This window comes from Callithrix jacchus, chromosome 9, assembly GCF_049354715.1.
Source record: "Callithrix jacchus isolate 240 chromosome 9, calJac240_pri, whole genome shotgun sequence".
NCBI lineage: Eukaryota > Metazoa > Chordata > Mammalia > Primates > Cebidae > Callithrix > Callithrix jacchus.
This window is the reverse complement of record NC_133510.1, coordinates 44,349,394-44,373,053: the sequence shown is the minus strand read 5'-3', so window position 1 is coordinate 44,373,053 and position 23,660 is coordinate 44,349,394. Positions and strand designations below refer to the sequence as shown.

At 40.8% G+C, this 23,660-nt stretch overlaps 1 pseudogene; it reads left to right on the top strand.

Annotated features, from left to right (window-relative positions):
- Window positions 1-2,708: 2,708 nt before the first annotated feature.
- LOC118144447 (keratin, type I cytoskeletal 18 pseudogene) lies at window positions 2,709-4,004 on the top strand (annotated as a pseudogene).
- The last annotated feature ends 19,656 nt before the right edge of the window (window positions 4,005-23,660 follow it).

Here is a 23,660-nt window from a genome sequence, read left to right as displayed (position 1 = left end):
ATGGATCTGGAAAAGGTAAATTGAAATCCTTCCAGAAAAGATCCACCATTCCAGATGCCACTAAGAACTTTTTTTTTTTTTTTTTTTTGGAGACGGAGTCTCACTCTGCTGCCCAGGCTGGAGTGCAGAGGTGTAATCTAAGCTCACTATAATCTTCACCTCCCAGGTTCAAGCGATTCTCCTGCCTCAGTCTTTCAAGTAGCTGGGATTACTGGCATGCACCACCACACCTGGCTAATTTTTGTATTTTTAGTACATGGGGTTTCACCATGGTGGCCAGGTTGGTCTGGAACTCCTGACCTCAAGTGATCCACCCACCTTGGCCTCCCAAAGTGCTGGGATTACAGGCATGAGCCAACATGCACGACCTAGATGCCACTAAGAACATTTGTAATTCATGGGAGGAAGTTCGAATATTAATAGGAGTTTGTAAGAGGCTGATTCCAATCCTCATGGATGAGGGTTCAAGATTTCGGAAGAGGAAGTAATTAGAGATGTGGTAGAAACAGCAAGAGAGCTAAAATTAGAAATGGATCCTAAAGATGTGACTGAATTACTGCAATGTCATGATAAAACTTGAACAGATGAGAAATTGCTTCCTATAGTTGAACAAAAAAAGTGGTTCTTTGAGATGGAATCTACTCTTGGTGAAGTTACTGTAAATACTGTTGAAATGACCACAAACAATTTAGAATCATACATAAACTTAATTTTGAAATTATATTACTCAATCTTACATATTAAAACTATACCTGCAACATGGTAGGAATTGAAAAAATGTTTACTGAATTGATATTATATTTAATGTAGGCTTCTTCTTTGTATTATTTCCATCTGTAAATATTATATTTACCAGGGATGATTTTAAGATTTCTTTTCTACCAGAGCACCTTCCTGACAGCAAAAAGATTGAGAGCATGGCTCTGGCATTAGACCAGGTCTGATTCTGGCTCTGCCACTCACTGAGCCATGTGAGTCTGGTCACATTGGTTAGCCTCTCTGAGCTGCTATTTCTCCATCTCTAAAACTGGGATCATAATAGCTTCTAACTCACAGGACAGTCAGGGATGACCCACAGTACAATGCAAGTCAAGTCCTTAGCGCAATGTCTGATGTTTGCAGTCAGTGGAATCCTAGCAATGAGATTGATGCCTGGGAGAGAAGGAGAGAGGAGAAGAAGAAAATATGTGAAGGACTAGGGTGATGAGATGGTTCAAGCTGAAGAAATGGAAACTTTTCCAGGATTAAGCAAGGAAGAGCTGGAGAGGTGCCAGAAGGAACTCATGAGATGTATCTGCCAGATCTAAGTTTGATAGATGCCTTTATTTTATATTTTTATTCAGTGTCTGCTCTGTGCAAGGCACTGTGCTGGAAATTAACAGGTTTTTTTTATATAATTTTTCTAATTTCAATTAGAAACAGCTGGGTTTTTTGTTACATGGTTAAATTACTTAGTGGCAATTTCTAAGATTTTGGTGCACCCGGGCCCGAGCAGTGTACAACACCCTATGTGTAGTCGTTTATCCCTTACCCCCATCATCCCCACTTACCTCCCAGGGCCCCAGTTAGCAAAGCAGAGTTTTTTTTTCTAGTAAAGGAGAAAAATGATACATAAGGAAAGAAATAAAAAGAAGGTAAAAATTACTTACAGCAATAATAATCTACAAATGGATTAACAGATCAAGGGATAAAGAGAGATGATGGCAACGCTCTACATGGGGAAGTCAGAACACAGGCCTCGGTGACGCGAAGCCAAATGTAAAATCTGGGCAAGTCACGCACCAGACGGAGAGCACTGCAAGTGTAAGAGCATCTGTTTCCGACATAAAGAAGCCCAGCATGCCTGGAGGGAAACGGGATGGGAGGTGAAAAGTGGCAAGAGAAGCCCCAGCCAAATCCTGGAGGGCTTGGTGAGGCAAATGTGGTGAGACACTGATGGAAGAGTCTTTCCCCCGTGTCTGCCTGCCTCCCTCACCTGTCCATTACAGGCAAGACAATGCTGTGGTCAAATTTCTATTTTTAAAATACTATACTATGGATGCTTTGAAAAGAAACCATTGAGGTGAGAAGGGTAGGAGAAAAAAAGAAACCATTACAGGGCTTTGCAGTGGTCCAGGAAACAGGTATGGGGCTTTGGACTAAGATAGAAATATTGAGATGTACTTGGAATAAAAATATACCATATCTTGAAAGTTAAACCAATAGGATTTGAATGTAGGGTATGGGATAAAAGGGTCAGATCTGATTCCCATGCTAGCCACAGTTAGCTGGAATCTCACATGAATGGATGAAATATGCCTGAGGGTGGGTTTAAAAACTTCAGTTGGGCCAGGTATGGTGGCTCACACCTGTAATCCCAGCACTTTGTGAGGCTGAGGCAGAGAGATCACTTGAGATATGGAGTTCAAGACCAGCTTGGCCAACATGGTGAAACCCTGTTTCTACTAAAAATACAAAAATTAGCAGGGCATGGTGGCAGGTGCCTGTAATCCAAGCTACTCAGGAGGCTGAGGCAGGAGAATTGCATGAGCCTAGGAGGTAGAAGTTGCAGTGAGCCAAATTGTACCACCGCACTCCAGGCTGGGCAATAGAGTGAAACTCTGCCTCAAGATAGATAAATAAATAAATAAATAAATAAATAAATAAATAAATAAATAGCTCGTCAGCAAAGCCTGAGTCCTGTCCTCTCACTCTCCTCCCCAGGCAGCATGAGCTTCACCACTTGCTCCACCTTTTCCACCAACTACCGGTCCCTGGGCTCTGTCCGGGTGCCCAACTACAGCGCATGGCCAGTCAATAGCATGGCCAACATCTATGCAGGCACTGGGGCCTCTGGTTCCTGCATCTTCGTGTCCCGCTCCACCAGTTTCCAGGACAGCATGGGGTTCAGGAGCCTGGCTACGGGGATGGCCAGGAGTCTGTCAGGAGTGGGAGGCATCCAGAAGAAGAAAGAGACCATGCAAAGCTTAATGACTGCCTGGCCTCCTACCTGGACAGGGTGAGGAGCCTGGAGACCAAGAACCAGAAGCTGGAGAGCAAAATCCAGGAGCATCTGGAGAAGAAGGGACCCCAGGTCAGAGACTGGGGCCATTACTTCAAGACCATCGAGGACCTGAGGGCTCAGATCTTCACAAATGCTGTGGACAATGCCCGCATTGTTCTGCAGATTGACAATGCCCATCTTGCTGCTGACGACTTTAGAGTCAAACATGAGACAGAGGTGGCCATGTGCCAGTCTGTGGAGAGTAACATCCATGGTCTCTTCAGAGTCATCAGTGACACCAATGTCACTTGGCTGCAGCTGGAGACAGAGATCAAGGCTCACAAGGAGGAACTGCTCTTCATGAAGAAGAACCCTGAAGAGGAAGTAAATGGCCTGCAAGCCCAGATTGCCAGCTCTGGGTTGACTGTGGAGGTAGGTGCCCCCAAATCTCAGGACCTCGCCAAGATCATGGCAGACATCTAGGCCCAATATGATGAGCTGGCTCAGAAGAACCGAGAGGAGCTGGACAAGTGGTGGTCTCAGCAGACTGAGGAGACCACCACAGTGGTCACCACGCAGTCCGCCGAGGTTGGAGCTGCTGAAACGACACTCACAGAGCTGTGACATACAGTCCACTTCTTGGAGATTGACCTGGACTCCATGAGAAATCTGAAGACCAACTTGGAGAACACTCTGAGGCAGGTGGAGGCCTGCTACACCTGGCAGATGGAGCAGCTCAAAGGGATCCTGCTACACCTGGAGTCAGAGCTGGCACAGACCTGGGCAGAGGGACAGCGCCAGGCCCAGGAGTACAAGGCCTTGCTGAATATCAAGGTCAAGCTGAAGACTGAGATGGCCACCTACTGCCCCCTGCTGGAAGACGGCGAGGACTTCAATCTTGGTGATGCCCTGGACAGCAGCAACTCCATGCAAACCATCCAAAAGACCACCACCCACTGGATATTGGATGGCAAAGTGGTTTCTGAGACCAGCAACACCAAAGTTCTGAGACATTAAGCCATCAGAAGCAGGGGACCCTTTGGGGAGCAGGGAGCCAATCAAAAGTTCAGAGGTCAAAAAAAAAAAAGATAAATAAATAAATAAATACTCCAGTCGGATAAATTGGAAACCCACCAACCAGACCAAAAAAAAAAAAAAAAAAAAAGGAAACTTGAATTCTTGTAAATTTTTTTTTGTTTGTGTTTTTAGAAACAAGATCTCACTATGTTCCCCAGGCTGGTCTCAAACTCCTGGGTTCAGGGGATCCTCCTGCCTCAGCCTCTCAATTAGCTAGGACTACAGGTGTGCAGAAACTTGAGTGAATATTTTTTAAATCTTAGCAAAAATGGAAAAAACAACAACCAAAAAAATGGAATAAGCAACCACCACCGCCTCAATCTAATCAAGCTATTTAATCTGCAAATAAGGATCCACATAAAGCAAGAATTTCCATCTGATTTAACAGCTATATGAAAAGCCAAGCTTTCCAAATTCATCCTGAAAGCCAGTTGGTTTCCCTTCTCTAGATGTAGAGTACAAAATGCAGGCCAGGCGTGGTGGCTTACGTCTGTAATCCCACCACTTTGAGAGGCCAAGGTGGGTGGGTCACCTGAGGTCAGGAGTTTGAAACCAGTCTGGCCAACATGATGACCTCCCCACACCCTGTCTCTACTCAAAATACAAACATTAGCTGGGAAGAGTGGCAGGTGCCTGCAATCCCAGCTACTTGGGAGGCTGAGGCAGGAGAATCGCTTGAACCTGGGAGACAGAGGTTAGAGTGAGCTGAGATTGCGCCCCTGCACTCCCGCCTGAGTGACAGAGCCAGACTGTGTCTCAAAAAGAGGAAAGAAAAAGAAAAAAGAAAAAAATGCAATCACTTGACTGCAGTCAGCCAGGTCCCCTTCTGGTGATTAGAAAAATTATCTCTGGATGAATCTATGCTATGGTGCTAATTATGCTCTAGGCAAAATGAATAAGGTAGGACAAATTAACCTTCTTTCCTGTTCTATCTGTCCTTCCTCTGGATGCCTCACTCACTCCCACCAAGATCAACAGCCACTGGCGCTCAGGGTTCCCAAGCATCCCACCCACAGACTATGTCCCAGGAGATGGCATTTTATTTTCCTGAAACTCATCAAAACACAGTCTTTTATGTCCCATTCACTAAGACAACTTCTTCTTGTGACCCGACAATGTGAGGCAAAGAGCCCAGTACTGAAAACTTAGCCCTCTAAAATAATGGAATGTTTTTAACTGAATCAAGATGTTTTTCTCAATGAGAGAATAAGTGTAAACATTCCAGGTAGAACTGTACAGAGAAAGACATACTGAGCATAGAATATTGTTGAAGATATTAAAAAACTGAAATAAAAATTTCTTTCCACACCAGCCTGTCCTGGGAAGCCTTGCATCTCCCATCACGCCCTACTTAAAATAGGCTTTCCACTCCCACACCCTCCCTCTCGGGTGTCTTTCAGAGGGGAGTGGTGGTTGCCCACATCTCCTGATCTGTAGAAACAATGCCTGGCAACTAGGCCAGATGGCCAGGACCCAAGGGGAAGGATGCCAGCTTTAGCTTCTCCAGACAAGGTGCAGAAGAAGGCTCAGAGCCTGGAGCCAGGCTCCTGCAACATACAATAGAGTCAGGTCAAAGCTCATTTCCTGGCCCAGTCACCATGGAGACAGTTGCTAAAATACTTAACTATCCAACTCCACTTTTGTGCCCAGAGCTCAAGCAAAGAAGCACAGAGAAGCACAGGTGCTGACAAGCAGGAACCACCGAACCATAAAGTGCCTGTGAGCCGGGGCACTGTGTGCCACTGAGAGAGTCAAGCTTTATTTCCCTCTTATTCCTGAGAAAACAGCAACACATTCTGGTGCTCGTGCCATTCCTGTTCATTGACAAGCCTGTGTGTTGATGAACTTTTTGGTCCATTAATGTCTGATTCGCTTACATGGCTGCTTTAGAAAAGGGGTGTGCTCACTGGCCATGAGCTGCTCACCATATATTGAGGAGCCACATTCAGCCAACTGCTTTCCCACTGATCATGGAAGTTTCTATTAGCAGCTTGTGCAGTACATCAGAAAAATAATCGCTTTTCTTTTTTTACTTTAAGTTCTGGGATACATGTACTGAACGTGCAGATTTGTTACATAGGTATACACATTTCATGGTGGTTTATATGTTGCACCTATCAACCTATCATAGGTTTTAAGCCCCACATGCATTAGGTATTTGTCTTAATGTTCTCCCTCTTCTTTCCTCCCACCGGCTGATGGGCCCCGCTGTGTGATGCTCCCCTCCCTGTGTCCATGTGTGCTCATTGTTCAACTCCCACTAATGAGTGAGGATATGAGGTATTTGGTTTTCTGTTCCTGTGTTAGTTTGCTGCAGATGATGGTTTCCAGCTTCATCCGTGTCCCTGCAAAGGACATGAACTCATTCTTTTTTATGGCTGCATTGTATTCCGTGGTATATATGTGCCACATTTTCTTTAAAAGGGTAGCATTTTTAAGCTGGAAGAAATCTTGAGTCAATGTGGGATCCAGGCAGGAGAAGCTGACCCTAGAGCATGCCTCTTTTTGCTGGTTTGCTCCAGGAACTCCCACTACAGCAGGCTTAATTGTCCCTAGATTGAAAGAAAGAGGAAGACAGTCATTTGCCTTTTTCTAAGATCATAGCATTTATCATCTTGCTATTGGCACTGAGAGTAGTTTGCTCACATGAATTTCCAAAGTAAACTATTTTTCAGAAATGTTCTCAGAAAACAATATCTGTTTTGATCTCAAGACAACTGAGCAAGTCAAAAGAAAAAAGGTAAGGCAAGAACTGTTTTCTCTGGGTGTCAACACAGACACCTGGCTACATCTATCAGTGGGTTTTACATTCTCCTATCCAGTATCAAATACTCACCACTCCCAGAATGGATCTCTCACTTACCTCCATATAACCTGTTTAACAACAGTAAGTTACTAGGGGGAGTTATATCCAAATCTCTTTCAAAACTCACATTTCATATTTCAGCGTCAATGATACAGATCGTGAGTAATCAATTCTGAAAGCCAATAAATGTCAGGTGCTGTGTGCCCTGCCAGCCATAAAGGCCTACAGAAAATAGCTAGAACTACAGTCCCTCTACCTTGTAATAAATTCTCCTTTGCTCTTTCTGCAAAACTGAATCCAAATTTGGTGGCTTTCTAGTCACTGAGTAGTTTGTGTCAAAAGAGAAACCCTATTGATAAAAATACACTGCACTCAAGTTGGAATTTTACCAGACTTTTCCATTTTCAGTAGTAATGCAGATTAGATGCCCTAAACGACTTTCCCAACAAAAACAAATGACATGTTGGATAAAAGTATCTTTAGACTCTTGAGACAGCAGAAAGTAAGAAATATTGAGCTCTCCAAACCCAGTAAAGGCAGGCACCTTAAGAGGTAAGCAAGCTTTGCCCTTGGGCATTCCTGAGTGACCTTGAAGACTGCATTCCTACTTAAATGGCTGTGTGGGACACAGGGGACAGGAAACAAAGCCTAAGGGACCCACAAAAGGGAAGAATCTAAACTGGGGTCCCAAAAGCCTATGTCATTAGTGTAAGAATAAAAGATAAAATAATTCCGCCAGGCATGGTGGCACACACTTGTAATCCCAGCTACTCCGGAGGCTGAGGCAGGAGAATGGCTTGAACCCGGGGGTTGGAGGAGGTTGCAGTAAGCCAAGATTGTCCACTGCACTCCAGCCTGGGCGAGAGTCAGAGCCTGTTCCAAAAAAAAAAAAAAAAGGCTTGTGTTGTTAATAAGACAACTAGTCTATGGTAATTTGTTATAGCAGACCCAATGTACTAAAACAGCTTCCGTCTTGAAAGCCAAGCAAGCAAGGGTAGTTATTTCTGTTAATTCTCCCGTGATTGACACAAGGGAGAATGGTCCAACTGACTCATGTTTCTGACACCTATAACCAATACCAGTGATCGCGAGAGGGTATGGAGAAGAGGGAAGGAATCATGCCCCTCTATGGAGACATATCAGAATCACTGGAGAGATTCTTTGAAAGTATACATGCTCTCCACACGTAAGTGCTGAGATTCTGGTAAAAACCTCCCTTTACTCATTGAGAATCAATGCATATGGAACCACTGTTACAAAAGAGCATGTTATTTCTCAGATATGTTGCTACCGGAAATAGTTGTGAGTCACTGCTGAAAGAAGTGCTTTGGAGTTCTCTACTGAAGATTCATGGATAGGTTTAAACCCGGTCTTGGAAAACGCACAGGGTTTGGGTAGACAGAGGGGATGGAGGTCATTCCAGGTGGGATAATTGCTAGAAAGGCAGAAAAATAACATTGAGATATTCACTTTCCCCTGGAGCACAAGTTAATGTAGAGAGAGAAGTCTGGAATGTAAATTCCATAAGAGCAGGGGCTTTGCCTGTCTTGTTCAGTTCTTTGTGCTCAGCACCCACAACTGTGTCTTGCCCATGGCAGGCCCTCATGTGTGTTGAATGAATAAAGTTTGACTGTAAAATTTAAAATTTAGGTCATTATCTTCCAGCAGGAAGACCGTGGAGAATGAGTGATGACAGTTGGGGCCGGGCAGGGAGGGTGGGGGCAGGGTAGAGGGGAAGAGTTCCAGCAAGAGATTAGGATGAAGCAATAGATTGGGAAAGGCAAGGTACAGAGAGAAGGCAAAAGCCAAGCACCAACCTCTTGGGAATGTTTAGAGAGAGGGTGGGATGGAAGAAAATCCAGCAAAGATAAGGAAGTGTTGTTAGGTAATAAATACAGCAAACATAAAATATCATCCTATAATTTACAAATTCTCCCATATAGGCAGGATTAGGTAGGACAGGTGTTGTTTCTCCCATTTTACAAACACTTCAGAGACAGGATGGTGGTGGTGATGATGAGGATGATGATGATATAAAGGTAAGACAAAAAGTTAAGCCGGTCACCGAAACTAGGGGTCAAGGAATGGTAAGAATAAGGGTTGATCTCTCTGGGTCCAATCAGGAGACAGAAACTACCCAGTAACTTGAACAGAAGAAGTTAAATATAAATTGCTAAACTAGGATAGGGGAGTAACTAAAAAAGATGGAAAGAGAACTGGAGGCCAGACATGATGGCTCATGCCTATAATCCCAGCACTTTGGGAGGTCGAGATGGGAGAATCACTTGAGCCCAGGAGTTTGAGACCAGTCTGGGCAACATGGTGAGACCCTGTCTCTACAAAAATTAAAGAATTACCCAAGTGTGGTGGCATGTGCCTGTTGTCCCAGCTACTCAGGAGGCTGAAATGGGAGGATCTCTTGGGCCTGGGAGGTGGAGGCTGCAGTGAGCCATGATTGGGTCACTGCATTCCAGCCTGGGTGACAGAGTGAAACCCTGTCTCAAAAAAAGAAAGAAAGAAGGGCCAGGCACGGTGGCTCACTCCTGTAATACCAGCACTTTGGGAGGCTGAGGCGGGTGTATCGCCTGAACCAACATAGGGAACACTTGTCTCTACTAAAAATACCAAAAAAAGTAGTGGGATGTGGTGCCGGGTGTCTGTAATCCCAGCTACTAGGGAGGCTGAGGCAGGAGAATGGCTTGATCCTTGGAGGTGGAGGTTGAAGTGAGCTGAGATCGCCCCATTGCACTGCAGTCTGGACAAGAGTGAAACTCTGAGAAAGAAAGAAAAAGAAAAAGAAGGAAAGAAAGAAAGGAAGAGAGAAAAAGAAAAAAGAGAAAGAAAGGGAGAGAGAGAGAAAGAAGAAAGAAAGGAGAGAGAGAGAAGGAAGGAAAGAAAGAAAGAGAAAGAGAAAAGGAAAGAGAGGAAGAGAGAAAAGGAGAGAAGAGAAAGGAAGGAAGGAAAAAAGAAAGGGAGGGAGAGAGAAAGAGAAAAGAAAGGAAGGAAGGAAGAGAAAGAAAGAAGAAAGAAAAAGAGAAAGAGAGAAAGAAAGAAAGAAAGAACAGAGAGAACTGGAAGGGGTGTCTTAGGGCTGATAGAAAGCACCCAAGGAAAGGAAAACCTGGTGGAAAACCACCCCCTCATGGGTGAGGTTTAGACTTCATTAGAGAAAGTATGGATGCAGCCCACTGTATGCAGAGAAGTCAGCTGGATTGCCTGGGCCAGAGCTGGTCCACAGCAAACAGGCAGCAAGAAACGGCCCTCTGAAGCACAGGTGAGCCAAGGCTGGTGGGCAGGGGCATAGAGAGAGTTGGGGTTTCACTGCCAACATGAGGTCTGGAACATGACAGTGTCCTTGTCAGAACCATCATGATGAAGTGGCTCACTAGGCCTGGGAGGCTGCATACAAGTCACCAAGGGAGCATAGTGGCTGCGGCGGAGTGCCACTGGATGTGCCGGTTCACATACCATGTGGGCTGAAATCAAGCGCATCGGTGTCTCTTTATCGCCCTCTACTGGCAACTCTGAAAATTGTGCCCACCACGACAGCCGAATGCTGTAGGTTAGCCCGTTACTACATAGAGGATAGAGGAGCTAAGAGGAAATAATTGACAATTGGAACACGTGGTTATTCGACATTTTCAAAGGTACTTGTGTATCGCTTAGCTTTTTCATAGCAAGTAACAGAAACCAGTGAAGCTGGACTTGGTGGACTGAGAGAAGGCTGGGGTAGAGTGGACTGAGGAAGTAGAGATAGGTATTGACAGTAGTGATAGTAATCATTGTAGTGATCGTAGTAGTGATGGTGTAGGTTAACATGGCGACATCAGAGCAACCCAAGAGAAAGAGAGATTTTATGCCCTAGCGTCTCCATATAAAATCCCAGAAAACAGTAAAAGACTCTGGTGAGCTGAGCCTGAGTCTCCTACTCAGATGGGTCTTTTCACCTAGCAAGAGATGCTGAGTATTATGATTAAGCAGGCCTGAATCATTGGACCAAAGAGATGGGTGACTGATTGGCAGCTGTCAGCTCATCATGAAGTAGGAGAGGGAAAGTTTCCCAAAAGGAGGCTGTTACTACTAAAAAGGGAACATAGATGAAGAGGTTCTAGGCTGGGTGCAGTGGCTCATGCCTGTAATCCCAGCACTTTGGGAGGCCGAGGTAGGTGGACCACCTGAGGTCAGGAGTTCAAGACCAGCCTGACCAACATGGTGAAACCCCATCTCTACTAAAAATACAAAAATTAGCTGGGTTTGGTGGCATGCCTGTAGTCCCAGCTACTCGGGAGGCTGAGGCAGGAGAATTGCTTGAACCCGGGAGGTAGAGGTTGCAGTGAGCCGAGATCATGCTGCTGCACTCCAGCCTAGGAAACAGAGCAAGACGCTGTCTCAAAAAATAAAAAAAGGTTCTGAAAGGCAGAAACCGTTAATGTTTATCACAGGGTCACAGAGGAAAAATGGGAATAAGGCCAATGCTGAGAAAGGCTTTTGTTTGTTATGTTTGTTTTGTATTTTCAATGTATTATTACATTAATTTGTCCTCTTGAGAGTCGATATTAAACTCCAAGTAGAGCTGGATACAGGAGCATTATCATCCCTGAAGGAGCAGTGCAAGGCAGATGCCAGGTCAAAATGCAGCTATAGTTTCTCTTACTTGTTTCGTAGTCACCACAGAACAGTGGTGTTTGGAGGTGGTAGGAATTTTTATTTTAACTCTCCATTAGTTGATGCAAATGATATGTGAAAACAAAATAATTCTAAACTTTAACTCCAAAGATAGATAAAATCTATTTCCTCCTCCCAAGAAGTGCTAATTGATTGAGCTCAAATATTCTTGCTTTTGTTTTTAAGCAGTGTGAAGTTCAGTACAGTGATATCCAGTTACCCAAGCAGAGCTAACTATACTGAGGCAATGGATACTGGTAAGAAAAGCATGGGGGCAGACATTGCTGGCACCCATTTGCCACTGAATTGGATCAGAAGAGTTTCAGCAATACCATATCTTGTGCTGGTGCTGACATATTTCTCTGTAAATATGCTGGCTGTGACGACCCACTATTCACGTGAAGAGATCCAAGTTCTTCATGGTGTGCCTGACACGGTTGCTATTATTAGAAAATTATTCTCTCATCCAATTTCTCCCTATGCCTTCCATGGGAAAATAAGTCAGTTTCAGGTAAGCATCTAAATATCTCTAACCTATCTGTTCAGCATGGTGTTCTTATAGATATTAACATAAATAGAACTGCAATTTTCCAACTTGCTCCCTGTAATAATTTTTAGGTTGGTGTCTCAGAGCATTAACTGAGAAAATAAAAATATTTTTAAAGGCTCATAAATAATCTATTACAGGGGATGCAGTTTGAGAAGAACAACTCAACACTTGAATTTAAGAGAATATAGCATTTTTAAGATACAAACTTTAATCATCAGTTATATTATGTAGTAGTTAGGTTTTGGTAAAACTTTTTTTTAGAAAAATAGCCAAATGTCTTAATGAACCTAATGATTATTTTGTGATTTCTACTAAAAGTTTGCATTTTTTTTTTAAACAAGGACTTTATAAACCTGAGACCAAAAAAAATGTCTGTTTCTAGGGATTTAAAAAAAAACAGGTTTGTGAGGAAACTTGACATTTGTACCTCAGCAGAGGTCTTTAACTCTTGGTATTAATGCCCAACACAGGAAAAGAGCAAGCAAGTTTCAAACCTCTTCCTAAAGTTAAGTTCAGACCTTATGTTTCATGTATACCTGAACAGGTTACACTGGTTCATAATGTCAAATTGCCAAGATGGCTGGAATATCATTCTCCTACCAAGACGTTGCAAGGACTGCCCTTAGAAGATGAGGAAGGAACTTACCAAATCATGGTAAGTTCTAGTATCTGGGGATCTCTGTTTTCAGTAAACACAAACAGCTTTCATCATCTTTACCCTTCATGTGCTGGCTGGGAATGAGGTGAGGGGAAGCTTGGTTCCTTCTCCAAATGGGTAAGTATCAGGGTAGCTGTGTGTGGTGCTCAGTTTATGAGTTCAGTCAAAAAGCAAGGGTAGGGTTTGAAGAAATACAGTCTTGTGTTAAAAAAAGAATGAGGAACAGAAGACATAGAGATGTTTTCACAATGTTGCTAAACAATAAGTCCTTAAAACAAAGCTTCTTACAATAATCCCGTGAATGGAAAAACAACTCCCAAGTAAATAAAAATTGAAGAACTAAGTTTTTATTTCTCCTATCATTTTATTTTACACTCATGGACCACATGCTAGCTGAAAACAGTCCTTTCTCTTTTTCTGTTTCAAAGGACAGCTTGTTGTATACATATGTGTCTATAAAAGCAGAGAACGTATCTAAATATTCTGGTAACATAAGTGAAAGAAATTAGGAGATTGGGCAACTAATCTTCTATTTCACCTTCTGAGTTTTTATAGTGTGTTCATGTATTATCTATTTTTAAAAGGCTAAAAGGCAGTTCTGCATAGCTTAACAATTCACATTCAAGTATTTTTATCTTCCTTAAAATATTTTCATAATTTAAGAAAGATAAAATAATAATTTAAGGAATGATGAAAATAATTTAAGGAAGATAAAAGATCTTGGTAAGAGAATGATATTCCAGCCATCTTGGCAATTTGACATAATGTGAATTATTTTCATAATTTAAGGAAGATAAATAGACATAGCCATGTCATTTACTCTCTCTCTCAATCTAAGACTTTTCTCTAGAAAGTTGCCTCTAACTTCTAAAATAATTTTTATGTGAAACTGTGAAAATTATAGATCAGGCCAATAATAACTAACTCCCACACAGCAATTCACAATTTATAAAGTACTTTCGCATATGTCATTCCATCTTTTTTCATTCTTTTCTTCATTAACTCACTCATTCATTCAATAAGAATTTGGTGAGTGCCTGTTTTATACAAGACTCCTGAGCTAGGGGTTGAAGATAATATGAATAAGCTCTGTCAAGCAACTCATAGTGTAGTATTCCAGTAGAGTATACAGAAATGTAAAATATAAGATGAAAAAAGGATTTTTTTATTTTTATAAATTTTTAAAATAAAGTTTAAATTTGTAATTTATTTTATCATTTATATTATATCATTTATAATAAATTTAAATATTTTTAATAAATTTATTTTATAAATAAAAAGTTTTAAAAATATAAAAAATATTTAAAAGTATAATGACTGCTATAACAGAACTATATATAAGATATAGAGGCTAAATTAGTAGCTTTAACTAATTTAGTTGTTTTCATTTAGATGGAAGATGTTGGCAAAAACTGGATGAAGTAATGTCCATAATAGATTTCTCTCTCCCTCTCTCTCTCTCTCTCTCTCTCTCCCCTCCACCTCCCCCCCCCTGCCCCCGCCCATCTCTCTCTCTTTCGAGGGAGTCTAGCTTTGTCCCCCAGACTGGAGTGCAGTACCATGATCTCGGCTGACTGCTACCTCCACCTCCCAGGTTCAGGCGATTCTCCTGCCTCAGCCTTTCAAGTAGCTGGGATTGCAGGTGCTTGCCACGACACCCAGCCAAATTTTTTTTGTATTTTTAGTAGAGACAGGGTTTCACCATGTTGGTCAGGCTGGTCTCAAACTCCTGACCTCAAGAGGCTGGAGAGTTGAGCAGAACCTGCATCTTGGAAAACCATGTAGAGTCTATGACAATTACTATATCTGAAAGTCAGATATGAAAGATCAAAATGGAAGTCCTGGAAGAATGGATTAAGTACAGAATCTATTCATTTCCCCCCTAAAAAGCAATTTATTTAACGCTATTTTCCTTTTCTTGAAAGACCTAGAATTGTTTTCACACTATCACAGGCCTAATTATTTTTAAGCATGCCTGCTCATTTCAACTGTCCCACCCTCAGAGCTTTTCCAAGTCTATGAGAATTACTACCTTGGTTTCCATTCAGCAAAGCCACACTCTTTTAGACCCCCTGGCTTCCACCTCCAGCTCTGAACTGTAGCCCCACCATGGGCTGTTACTGAAAAGAGCACATTCAGTAACTGCAGGGGCCGCTGACCAGAACTTGTATCTGAGAGGAGACCCACCTTTGGTCTAGCTGCAAAAAGATGTGAGATAAAGAAATATAACAAAGCAAAGCAGAGGGAGGGATAAAGAAAGATGAAAGGAAGGGAAGGATATGTGGAAGGAAAGGACACAAGGAATAATGAAGGGAAGGACAAAGGGAGGTGCATGAGGAAAGGAAGGACAGGGAAGGCCAGAGGGAGGGAAAGAAAGGAACAGTAAAGGACCAGGAGAGTGAAAGGCTCATCAGTGTGCCAGCTACTCGCAAAGGGTCTTACCTCAATTAATAGTAAAAACAACCCTGGAAGTTAAATGCTATTCCCCTTTTTCATTTGAATAAACTGAGACTCAGATTAAATACCTCAAAATAATGAGGCCAGTCTAACTGACAAATTGGAGTTTAATCTTTTAAACTCCAAAACACACAGCTTTTCCATTCAAATCCCCTACTTTCCCATCTGAAGTTAGAAAACCTAGGTTTAGATTACGTGTTTACTCTGTGTCTTTGGGTACTTTACTTAGCCACTTTGAACCTAAGCTTCTTCAACTATAAACTAAGAACAGTAATAGTTGCCCCCTCTTTGCTCCTACTTGTTGGATATAGCATGAGATGGTGTATGTGAGAATACCATATAAACTCGGAGGGACTACATAAAAATAAAGGATTGCTAAACAAGCAGTAATCCATGCTGTGTTTTTGTTTTAAATCTTCAGCATTAGGGCCAAAGGAGGTTCAAAGAAATTTTCTGCCATTACAGCTGAAATTACCCTTAAAGCAACTGCTGAAGCTCTTGGTGTCCAAGAGCATCTCTTTTTGGTATGCACACTGGCCGACTATTTCCACTTAGATCCTTTTTCAGTGACTATGAGCCCATTCAGAAGCAAGATAACCAAGCATCTGTGGAATCTTCCAGTGATGGCTGAAGATCCTAGGCATATCATCACTTTACAAAGTGACCTTGTACAATTCCACTGGCCTGTGGGCTATAAGGTTTCCACAGTACTGCCAGAGCTAATGCAAGTGTTTCAATAGCAAGCTTCCTCTAACTATCTTGCCCAAGTTTTAGGATATAAAACTGAAGGTTGGAGATTACTTCAAAAATCTCAAACAAGAAGACCCAGGCAGTTAAGAGCAATCCCCACTTCAACAATGAGGCCAACCAAATTGACTACAAAGCTAAGCAAGCCTTTCTCTGTTTTGTTACCCACCGCACTGACCCACTGGATGCCTAAAGATGAGGCATCATCAATTCCCAGCTTATTTGCTGCCTTAAGACAAATCACTCCTATCCCTGATCCCGACTTCATTCCAAATACCAGTAGTTTATTCCAAAAGTGCACAAACACTACAAGGCCGCAGCATACAGCAGTGTCACTGAATTCACTACAGGAAACGTCCTTGACTACGAACCTTGAATATTCACCTGCTTTTCCTGAAGTCACGCCTTCGATGGTACTAACAGCTACTTTATTCACAGATTTTTACTTCCTTCAGGGTATAACTTCTAGTGTCAATGTTATTACAAAAACTAGACTCTCCAGAGTGGGAACTAAAAGGGCATGCCCTAATCCAAGTAACAGATATACAAAAGCACACTATTTTACCTGACCTTGTCTCAGAATCAATTAGTCAAGCTGGATATTCACAAGTTCTCCTTTCATTATCCAAGTACTCTACTTTTCTTGGGCCCTCAGTAATGCAGGATATAGCCATGCCTTCAGAAAAACTGTCTTCAGTGACATTTCTCAGCAAATGGAGTGGCTCTGTTCCAGTCTACCTGGAAAAATCTGCACATTCACCCCACAGTCTATTGACACCTGCAGCATCAGCAAGGGAGACACCAGCAGCCTCCCATTTTCCCCTTGAGTTCAGTCAAGTACGCCTGTCAAATCAGCTAACTCAACAGCACCTTTATGAGCATAATCGTACATCTGACACTCCTGAAGTTTCTCAACAGATTCATTCATTCATCTAACAATTTCAGCTCCTGGCATGAGCATAAATACAAACTTTGTATGGAATAGTACATCTGACTCAACTCTTTTGCCCATGGAAACTGACTGTTTCACCAGCAACCTTGTAGAGAAAGGCTCACTGTGTGATGCGATTATGAAAACTCAATTGTATTCTAAGGAGACCCATCATTTACTCAAGTAGATGATTTATCTGAACTATCCCTTTCTGAGCTGTCCAAATTTTCAAATGCATTTGAGTTACCTGAAAATATGGGCTCAAAAACTATGATGCATATACATAGTGACTAGTTCTCAGGCACGGAACATTTAACTTTCAGTGGATTCTCAAGAACTAGCCAGATTTTGCCAGGCAATACAGTACTGAACCTGGACTCTACTGAAATGGTTATAAGTTACCCACAAACCTCCAAAAACATATTGACAAAAAGATACGGGACTACTTCTGACTTTAACAAAGTACAAGGTAAGATTATGGGAGTTGCTGAGTTTTCCCTGTGCCATATTTTTCAAATAATCTTTATACTAACAAGCAGCAACGAACTAATTAAAACAGAGTAACCTAATGGTGACTGTGATGAAATTACATGTGCTTGATTTTCCTCTCTACATTTGTCTATATTTTCCAATTTTTTTCAAGGAACAGAGTTATTTTTAGAAAGAAAGAACTTTAAGAATGTATCATCTAAGAAAAGTCAACATTAGGCCGGCACAGTGGCTTACACATGTAATCCCAGCACTCTGGGAGGCCAAGGCAGGAGGATCACCTGAGGTCAGGAGATCAAGACCAATCTCTTGAACCTGAAAGGCAGAGGTTGCAGTGCACTGAGATCACACCACTGCACTCCAACCTGGCAACGGCTAGACTGTCTCAAAAAAAAAAATAGCTAGGTGTAGTGGCACAGAACTGTACTCCCAGCTACTCAGAAGGCTGAGCTGAGAGGATTGCCTGAGCCTGAGAGGTTGAGGCTGCAGTGAGCCATGATTGTGCCACTGCACTCCAGCCTGGGCAACAGAGTGAGATCCTGTCTTAAAAACCTAAAACAAAACAACAACAAAAAAGAGCTTCCTTTGGAGTAACTACAGAAACAGTAGTTAGACAAGGTGCAATCAGTTTGTCTGTCACTAAATGTGACCTGTTTCAAGTAACATAGATGCTGACAATGTGAGCTCTGCATTCTGAATCTCAGAAACCTGAGACTATGTCACACTCAGGTAAGTAATTCTATCATCAAGGAATGGTAAGGCTGATGGAACTTGATGCTGTTTGAAATTCAGTAAAAACAGATCTCCCTAGTAGTTAGGACTTACATTGTTAACCATCCCATTAAATATGCACAGTACTTAGATGTCACTTTCAAATAGTGTTTCTTTTTATCAAGTGATTGAGTTACTCTATCTTCTTCATTCATTGAATTTTTTCAGTAGCATGATACTCCTCTTCTTTCCAACTTGATGTTCCCCACAATATCTAAAGCCACCTGCCTTTGTTATATTACATCATAGCCCTTTTTGTGATAACTCATCTCATCTTTCTCAGAAAACACCAAAATGTATCTATGCAGAGCTTGAAATGTTTTGTAGTTTCGAGATTTAACTGCGTTAACTGTAATTTGAGCACTAGTTTGTTACTATGATTCTGATCAATTATGTAACTTACATATCCCATTATATAACTTATATGTACTGATGTTTAAAATTTTTTTCTGTTCAACTTTTAACCAACAAACAAAAAATCAGTTGAAGAATTTATGCTCTTTGCCAAAATATTGTTTTTCTGAAGTCCCCTAAACCAGATTTGATTAGTTGGTAATACTAATATCTCTGTGTGTATATATATATATTTAACTCTGCATATCTCTGTATATATATAACTTTATACTAATCTCTGTGTATATATATACAACTGTATACTAATCTCTGTATATAACTGTATATAGTATTACTATATATAGTATATAATATATATAATCTTATATACTGTATATATAATATATATTATATAATATATAATATATAGAATTATATATAATTTATAATAGAATATATATTATATATAATATATAGAGATATTGGTATAGTTATATATATAATACATTATATACTTTATATATATAATACATATATATACTTTATATATATAATATATGTAAAATATATATTTTATATATATGAGAGAGAAAGAAAGAATCAGTATAAGTGTTCCCACTTCCCTATGCAAAACTGAGTAAGAGAAGAAACAAGTTAACCATCAAGACAACCTTAAGGATTTAAACAAAGGGTAGTATTTGTTGATTTGATTCTTGTTTGCTTCTTCTAGGTCAACCCAACACATTTCCAACAGTAGTTAACTCAATCCCATTAATAACAGCAATAGTTGGGCCCACATTTCACTTCCCAATCCCTCCTGACACATTTTATGACCAAGAAGATGGCAACTCAACTCACTTGACATTTGAAATAAAATCATTAAAAGAGTTTCCTTCAGGCCCAGAAAGCTGGCTGCAATTTAATGTGACTCATCAAATACTGCATGGTTATCCCCTAGAACTGGATTTCCAATATTCCCCTCAGAAATTTATTTTCTGTGCCAGATTCTGGAGGCCTGGTTGCTTAGATGCCTTTGACCACTGAACTGAAGTTACCCAGAGGTACTCCCTGCCGTACTTACACTCTGTGCACAAAAAAAGTTTCTACTTATTCGTTAAAAGGAGAAAGAGGATTGGTTTTTTTGTTGCTAAACTCACTGACTATCTAAACTCCTGTAACCCTGAACAGATTGCATTAATTACTCTGAGGCCAGGGTCTACAATTATATCCTGGTATAACAGGGCCTTATGTTTAGTCAACAGCAGTTCTTTGAAATGGTGTCCTAACAAAGAAATCCAGGAAATAATGTTTAGAGGCCTGATGGAAATGTCCATCCAAACTTTGTACATGCTATGCTGCCAGAATACAAAATTGGCACAGTTGAGAACATCACATATAGTGAAATCTGCCTTACTCTGGAGCTAGAGAATGGGTTAATTGGAAACAGCATTCTAGCCTCATCTAACACAGAAAATAGTCCCTGGATTAGAAATGTTCTTCTGGCCTTGTTGGTAAGTACCTGTCTACTAATTGTGATAGCAGCAGCAGCAGCAGCAGCAGCAGCAAGTGTAGCTTACCATTTCTGTAAGAGCTATCAGACTTTTCTTGTTCCTCAGTCCCTGGTGTTTCAAGAAAGAACCTTAACAAGTAATACTGACCAAGAAATTGATGTGCTAAGGTCCCGACAGCCACCCATCCTGGAGTGTGAAGTTCCACCTTCCCCTCGGTTATGGAGAGGGTTACCACTGTCTTCTCAACATCAAGCTTACAGAGAAAATGTGATCCCTGTCATGGAAACAAGAGCAGACATTTTTCCTACCTCCAAAATATCAACCCCTATTTCATTATGAAATAGAACTCATTAGTCAAAAAAAGAGTAAATAATGTTATTGGAAATCTAAATGCATCAACCACTGTTCAAGAAACAGGACTAATCAATATGGAAATTAGGTAAAATCAACAACCAGATTGACAAAAGGTAAGTGATAATTTGTCTTCTGTGTTAATTGTATTAACATACTCCCAGTGAATTCTAATCAGTTATTTCCCCTTGAAAGCCTAGATAGTCAATTATAAATTTGTCACCCAGGCCACCACTACCATAAACAATTCATGTAATGATTCATCTATTATGGTCCGCAATTCCACCACTGGCAATACTACCTCCAAATGTGAGAAGTGTTATAAGCCACAAATTCAAGGCACTCATTACAACCCTCCACACAAAGGCATGATCAACTTAATAATAAATACACGAGGCCAGGCACAGTGGCTCACACCTATTATCCCAGCACTTTGGGAGGCTGAGGTAGGTGGATCACCTGAGGTCAGGAGTTCAAGACCATCCAGCCTGTTCAATATAGTGAAACCCCATCTCTACTAAAAACAGCTGGGTGTGGTGGCACATGCCTGTAATCCCAGTTATTCATGAGGCTGAGGCAGGAGAATCACTTAAACCTGGGAGGCGGAGGTTCCGGTCAGCCAAGATCATGCCAGTGAACTCCTGGGCAACAAGAACAAAACTGTCTTAAAACAAAAAACCACTAAGTTGATGTAAAACATCAACATAGGTTGATGTTCTACTATGTCTGAGCAAAGAATTATGGAATCTTTACCCCTTCATTGTATTTTACCTTTTGCTTACAAACAAGCTCATGACACTGATCTAAAAATCCACACACTGGATGATATAAAAAGACTACCAAAAAATAACAAAACTTCTCTTAACTCTGTTCTGCCAAGCTACCATAACAGCTAAGGGCATTTTTGTTATCATATTTCTGAAGCAGCTGACAATATTCACCATCCTCTACTTTTAACTTCATTCATGTAACATGTGAATTGCTGCAATTGTTTCTATTCCCACCATTCCATGGAAATGGCTTTTTGGAAGTCATGACCAGCATCTCGGTTGTCATATCCACATGCATTGTGTTAATTCTGTCTTCTGAACATCTCTGCAGCTTATTCCGACCTCTGACCTTTTCTTCTCTTCTGTCCCTTTAAACTCGATCTCCAAGGCCTATTCTTGAACTTGGTAAATACATAAACTAAAGGTGATTATCTATTTTAAAATAAGACACTATTTTCTTTTTAATCTTCTAATCTACAGAGTTTATTGTTTACTACCCCATTTCTTACTAAGAAAGAAATTACAGGGGCAGTTAATATCACCTTTTCTCCTTTGGGTCTTTTCACTTTCGATTGATTCAAAACAGCTGTGGAATTCATTTAAAATGTTACAAATAAGAGAATTTCTAATCAGACACTAAATTAAATTTGTACCTTTCTCTAGGAGGAACTTGTTTCAATATACAGAAGCTACTAAATTTAGCTTCTATTGACTATTTAGATAGGACATATATTGAACCATAACAAATTGCCAATATTCAATATACTTTGCATATAAAAATGGTAATTTCATATGATTCAATCTAAGATGTTCACTTTAATCACTGAGATAGAGATCTCAATGCAATCAAATTTCTTAAGAATAAATTCAGATCCTGGAATTTCCTAAATTAAGTTTAATGCTTCAAATCTTTATGATAATGGAATTTTTAAATTTGCTCACATTTAGCAGCACCTCTGCAACAAAATTACCATTTGGATGCTTTTGCTCTTCACATGTGTGAAATTATACTAATGATTTTCATTTAAATGTGCCAGAAATAACAAAGCAAATAACTCAGTGCTTCATAAAACAATCTTATGTACCGTAAACTGTCCTGAGACAAGAGCACCTTACTTCACTGTAAAGACTGCCAGTATTGAAGAATTCAAATTGATGATCCTCCAAAACCAAGCTGTGCATTGTTCAAGCTGATTCTTAATTCTTACCCAAAGCATTAATAATGTATATATTAATAATTCTATGCAAGTTGTAATGATGGCTGCCCATGTTCATATGGCAATTTTTCAACAACATTCCAACACACTGGAACTTTCTGGAGTAAAATCTCACTGTATTTATGATTGTGTGTAGTCATTTTTCAAATATGCCATGTGATTTGTTGTAACAATTTTACACTATAATTACAAAAATAAAAGAACTTTTAGTCAGTATAACGTTTTAATATAATTGAAAGAACATCTATTCTCTGTTAGTGTAACTTTTGATTCCCACAATCATTAAGTCTGGACTTAAGATTCCAGTACAGATGGGTGCTATGGTTTCAATGTTCTTACCAAAAACTTCATTGCCATTGTAACAGTATGAAGAGATGGATCTTTAAGAGATAGTTAATCTATAAGAGCTTCCGTTCTGGATGCATTAATGCCATTATCACAGGACTGGGTTAATTATCGCATGGGTGAGTTCCTGAAAAAAGAAAGAAGTTGGGTCCAATTTCCTCTCTGTCTCTCGTGCTCACCTGACAATCTGCCATGTTATGACACAGCACAAGGGCCTTCACAAGGGGTGGCCCCTTGATCTGGGACTTCCCAGCCCCTAGAACTCTGAGCCAAATAAATTTATTTTCTTTTTAGTTTACCCAGTCTGTGATAATTGTTATAGCAGCAGAAAATGGAATAAAACAATGAATAATAAATGTTTCTTAATTTACATTTGTCCACTTCTATTGATTAGTTAAATCCTCAATATGGACCATCTCTGGAGGGTGAAGTGGGTGCCCCAAGAACATCTAGTTAAGCCTGTAGAATTGTTAGCTGGATAGTCTAACAACCAACAACATGGAGTTATATAGAAAGCTACTGGCACAGTTTTAAATGCAGCCTCAGAAATAGTTTCCCAGTTGGTAGAGCAAAGTAACAGGAGTTCCTAAATAGTTATCTACAAAAGGAGGTTGAGCCGGGCACGGTGGCTCGAGTCTGTAAATCCAGCACTTTGGGAGGCCGAGGTGGGTGGATCACGAGGTCAAGAGATCGAGACCATCCTGGTCAACATGGTGAAACCCCGCCTCTACTAAAAATACAAAAATTAGCTGGGCATGGTGGGGTGCGCCTGTAGTCCCAGCTACTCAGGAGGCTGAGGCAGGAGAATTGCCTGAACCCAGGAGGCGGAGGTTGCGGTGAGCTGAGATCGTGCCATTGCACTCCAGCCTGGGAAACAAGAGCGAAACTCCGTCTCAAAAAAAAAGGAGGTTGAAAAGTAGATACCACTGTCAACCAGTAGCATGACCTTAGACCACAGAAAAGGAAGGAGCATAAACTCAAGGTAAAACAAGATCCCAG